Source organism: Gavialis gangeticus, unplaced genomic scaffold, assembly GCF_001723915.1.
Source record: "Gavialis gangeticus isolate Ggan-Ray unplaced genomic scaffold, GavGan_comp1, whole genome shotgun sequence".
Lineage (NCBI taxonomy): Eukaryota > Metazoa > Chordata > Crocodylia > Gavialidae > Gavialis > Gavialis gangeticus.
The window spans coordinates 12,772,032-12,777,448 of NW_017729019.1; the positions used below are offsets into that span (position 1 = coordinate 12,772,032).

Below are 5,417 nucleotides of genomic sequence, written 5' to 3' on the forward strand. Positions count from 1 at the left end.
TTATTTCTAACCAGTTCTGGAATACCTTGGCTTACGTAGGTGCTCAGGACCAGAACATGTTGGGGTGTGAACTGTGGGAAGCCAGACATGCCATCATTGTAACTCTTCTTCTGGTCACTTCTTTGTAGCTAGTTAATGCAGCATGTAAGACATGTAAGTTTACTCCCTTCTAGTAAATGAGGGGAAGTGGTAAAAGAGAACTGTGGCGTTTAAATCAGTGTTAAGATGGGTATGCATACACCCAGAAACTAGGCTTTTACAAGACTGGGCAAACTTGGGAAGGTGTGGGGTGTCCATACATAGCTTTTCTCCAAGGAAGCTACTGTGTTCCTGGAAAAATGACTGGGAGTTGGTCAGGTAGCTAATGAAGAACACAAAAAGGCTTTTGTGTCTGAGAGCAGGTTTTCAGGATTACAACAGTACTTGTATTTCTCTCTGAGCAGATGAAGGGTGTGTTTAAAACTGCTTGGGCATGGAATGCAATGGGAAGAAGTGGTGTTGGCTGCTTTGCAGAGTTGTGCAATCTGATGAATGCTGTAAACAATAATTAAGTGCATGTTCTCTGTTGTGGCTTTCAGGATTTTGGCATAGGAAGTGTATGGGGCGGGTGACATCTTTTCTTCACTACAGCTACTCTAGATATTCTGGCTCCAAACAAGCAATAGTGCACAAAAGCTGTTTAATGATAAAATTGCTAGGGGGGTTTAAATAATTTACAAAAGTTCCCCCTCTCAGGAGGGAAAGATCCGTGCATTTAGACAGCAATTCTACACTACAGCTTCCTTCTGCATAACTTAAAGGACCCAGCAACACTCCTTATTATTTTAATAAAACTTTGCCTAACTGTCTGCATAAGCTTCAAGCAGGTCTTGCTTACAACCAAGTAAGAGTTCTGTAAACGTGGGTTTTGTGATGGACGTTTCAGACAACCTTAACTGCAGACATATCTCTTGTAAATGAAAGAGTAAACATGGATACATCATGGAGGTGACTTCATTTAAGGTCTTGGCACAAGCCATCCATGCACATTTCAGTGAGCTCATACATTTTGGAGCAAAGTTTGTAGGCCATGCTTACGGGGGAGAGACTTAGGGGTTGTGCTGGACAACAAGTTGAATGCAAACTGCCAGTGTGAGCCTGAAACAGAAATTGGGTAACGTTGCTGCAGTCTAGCCAATAAACTATGAGGCGATGCAATGGTTGGAAATTAAAGTTAAAAATCTGCACGTTATAATAAGCAAGGATTGTTTTAACAGTGTGGGTTGTTTGTTTTTTCCAGTGGTTAGGTACCGTGTCTCACAGTGAATTCTCTATCGTTGGTCACTTTAAATCCAACATTGAATTAATTACTAGTTCAAGTTCAGTAACTAAGGTTGAACTAGACTGTATTTTTTAGGAAAAACAGCAGTGTCCTGTGGTCCATATTATGCAGGAGATGATGCATTCCCTTCTAGCCTTAAAATGTTATAACTTTTGAATGTAGCACCCAACTAATTTTGTGTAGTAGAATAAAATCTTAACAAGGTGCCCTGGGAATGACATCTGATTTGACCTTGCGCACAAAACAGCTAGGCCTTTTTCCCCGTATGGAGAGAAAATTCACAAGTGGTTTTAGTGGATAAATCTGAAGAGCTTTTTTCAGCTGCAGTCAGGTATAATTTATGATAAACTCTCTGAATTTCGTGTGCAGTTTTAGTCCGTGGACGTTAAAATTGTATGCTGCATTTTAATAAAACTTGAGCAATGATAATTGTCAAACGAAACAAGCTTCATATACTTTGTGAGTTGCACTGGCTTTAGATCATTCTCTGGGACTTTTGAAAAAACAGTCAATTTGGTATTTGTTTAGATTACTTCTGTATACAATGCCAGACGAACCTTTCAAAACAGAGTTTTCACATCATTGTATATTGCAAAACCTAGACTTCAGAGTGCAGATCCAAGCATGTCTGAGATGGTTATTTTTCAGAACAAGGAAGTACAGATTATACTTCGTCCTGGATGGAAACAACAGAAAATCTTATCTCTATGATTGAGTGATACATCCAAGTAAGGAAAGCCAGGCTCTTTTTTTTCCCCTTATCAATATACATGTTGTATCCCGTTGTTGTTACTTTGGCAAAAAGACCATCGGCAGTACTGGTAACTAGCTCTAAGTAGTGCCAAAATTATCTTGTTAAGTAACAAACTAAATACAAAAGTTATTGTAAAAGCAGGTAGTCACACCCTCTAGGTGTCTTTTGTCAGTGAAAACCTCTGTTACCAGGTAGGCCTAATTTATCATAGGAGTGCCCTTCACATAAGCATTTTAATTTAATTTTTCACAAAGAGCATTGATGAAAGACTAATCAAATGCATAATAATAGTATGTGCTAGAGAAGATACTCGACTCTATCAGGATAAACTATGTGGGTCTTAGAGAGAAAAGATTGTATTAATAATCAAGATTGTAAACTGTTGACTCTTAGGCTGTATCCTTTCCCCAGCAGAATGCAAATTTATTGTCCTGTTGCTGGTCCCAGTATATTTCTGCAATAAATCTCTTTGAATTATTGGTCGTAAAACAGTTGTTCTAAAACATTGTAATAGATCATTGCATTAATCTTGTATAGCTTTTATGAATATGCTTTTCTGCTTTGCTATTCTGCTTTCATTTGTTTCTACCTGATGAAACTAATGAAGAAGGTAGATTAATTAATAACAACTGATTGATACTGTCAGTTGAGAGAGCTTAATGCTAGCAAGTTTGGACATCAAGACTGCACAAATTCATAGAGAGGTGATGACCCTACTGCCTTTCCCCAATATTGTAAAGCCAGATAAGTAGTTTCCTATGTTCTTTCTAACATCTCCGTGCTTCATGGGCTCTACCGGCTTGCGTGGAATTTGTGACTCTTAATGGAGTGTTCGGACAGTTTTGTTGTGCCCTTGTTCATTTGTGCTTTAAAAGTTAAATCCAGCAGATTCTCACCTTGGAAAGGTCACCAAGTGCCATGGAATCCTGGAGTACAAGGTTAATTTGGAAAAGGTTGGATCTGTACAATGGGGAAACACATTTTTCTACTTCCTTTCCCACTGTGATGTGCTGGATTATACTGGGCTGGTCTGTTTCAGTTCTCTTTAGAGAGAAAGAGGCATACTCCTTTCCAATCTCTTATTCACCGTCCTGAAAATTAAGGGATTTTGTTCGTGGTCCCTACTGAGAAAGTGAAGCAAGATCTACTGTTGGCTGACACGTTTCTTCAAGGCTTAGCGAATGACATGGTCTGGTGGAAGAGGTAGAAAAGTGAAAGGGTCCGTTTTACCACATCTTAAAAGAATAATGGTACTGAATCTGTAGTTCATTATCAATTGAAATGCAAGGTGGTTCCTAAGGAGATCTAATATTTAGTTTCTTTTCCTTTTAGCAATCTGTAAAGACACTGTGGGTTTTGTCTGTAACAGCACAGGATTCCAGAAGAGCAAATTAAAGAGGTTTGGCTGTGGACTGTACTGGGCGTAGCACAGCAGAACACTGACTTGTTATCTTTTGAACCTAGGACTTAGTCTAAACTTTCTTTTTTCTTAGCTGTAGCCTTTCTAGACTTTCTCAAGCCATTGAGTGCAAGACGATTAATGCAAAGAATTGGCAGGAATTGTGCCTGAGACTTCCTCCCCCATCCTTTTTGGGGGTGACTGGGGCCAAAGACTCTTAGTTACTTAGTTGCAGTATGGTATTTAACACGACATGGTGGTTGCAACTGTTAGATCATCATTACCAAGTATAAGGTAGGCTAGTTTTAGTTAAAATTTCTGTTTCTGTGATAACATGTGAATCCTCAAGGAACAAAATTTACTTGGGCCCAAAGCCCAGGCTTTGCTCTCTCCCTGTCTGTAATAATAGCACAGCACCTGTGCTATATCTTATAAAGCAGTAAGATTGAAGGTATTATCTGGCAAACCATCAGGACTAATCATGAAAGCTGTGTCACAGTTCTAGGCTTTTTTTTTTTTTTTAGCTGTAGACTTTTTTCATACAGAGAATATCTCATGGTCATATTTCCCTGCTGCCTGCAGAGCTCCCTATACTCCCACCCCATTTATAATCTAATAAGTCCTCTTCTACAGGAACAGCTACTGACATGGAAAGATGCATCGAGAAAGCTGCTTAACATATCTGGCAGTTACTGCAGTCTAGCTGGAAATGAGGCCTTTGCACCATACAAGCAGGCAGATCTGTTCACTGCTGGCCAGTGGCCCGTAGAGTGCAGCTTACGCTCTCCAGAACTGAAAAGGGCTGGGGAGCTCAGCATTTATATCCCTGCGCGCTGGATATTATTCACCGCATTTTTGCTTTCATCTGTGCTTTTTCTCCATATTTAGTTCTGAAGGGATTTTTAGTCATTGCTATCTGTTGGTTGCATTTGAAACCGGTGTTATAACTATGCCCTTCTGAAAGCTTAGAAACCCAAATTTCAGAGGTCATTAAACATTAATCTGCTTCTTCAGAGTTAAGTGCTAGTGACTGCTACCTCCGTGCCTAAACCACAGGGCGAGTGAGACAAGTTCAGTCTTCCATGGCCTAGTTCTGTTCTGTGTTAGTTCACATAACGTTTATAGCTGCAGTATCCGGACACCTTCTAATAGCATGCTTAGCAGTGGGGCTCGCATCTGTCACGTTTTGTTCTGTCTCCCTCTTCCCCAGCAGCCAGCAGAGGTGAGCCTGCCCCTGGCCTCTGGCTAGCTTCTTTGAGGTGGCTCAGGATGGGGAGCTGGACTGCTGTACAACTGCAGGGAGAGGGAAGGATTCCTCCTCTGAACTCTGTGTTGGCTGTTTCGGTCAAGAGGCTTCAGGTGTTTGTGACCCTTTCGCCAGGCAGGAGGGGCAGAGTTCAGACCCTTGTGTGTCCACAGCTCCTTGACAAGCAACTGGGCTGTGCTCTGGGGCTGCTGTTGGGCTGCTACACAGTGGTGTTGGAAGTGGTAGGAGTCTACCAGTCTGTGATTGAGCTGGGATCACTGGTCACTGACCAGTGGTCACTCTTGTTGCTGGGGAGGTAGAAGACTCCAACTACCACTTTCACGAGGAGCTGGTCTGTGCTAGGCAGTGGGTGAGCTGAGATGGCTTCGTTCCTGATATTTTCGCCAGAGATCCAGTCCAGATTGCAAGGGGTTACATGGGTTGGGTTAGAGATGATCTGTGAAAGTCCTAAGGGACAAGTTTGGGGGGCAAGGTTTAAGGTTTTGCAGCTGTAGCCTTGTCAGTGTGTGCGGCAGAATCCCAGGAGGACGAGTCTGGTGTATTTTACCATCATGTCAGACATTTTGTGCACGCTCTTTAAGGTGTCCTTCAGTCTATTGTAGCCTGTGAATAGGAATAAAATCTGTTAGTTCCTGAGTGTTGCTGCTTAGTGCCAGAGAGCTACAACCCCAATAAC

The 5,417-nt window shown here is 41.6% G+C and overlaps 1 long non-coding RNA gene across 1 annotated transcript; it reads right to left on the bottom strand.

Moving 5' to 3' along the window:
- Positions 1-2,076: 2,076 nt before the first annotated feature.
- LOC109295316 lies at positions 2,077-4,619 on the bottom strand. Its single transcript, XR_002096724.1, has 2 exons — positions 3,141-4,619; positions 2,077-3,105 (listed from the first exon to the last, which is right to left on the bottom strand). It is a non-coding gene; the product is annotated as an uncharacterized LOC109295316 (long non-coding RNA).
- Between the last annotated feature and the right edge of the window lie 798 nt (positions 4,620-5,417).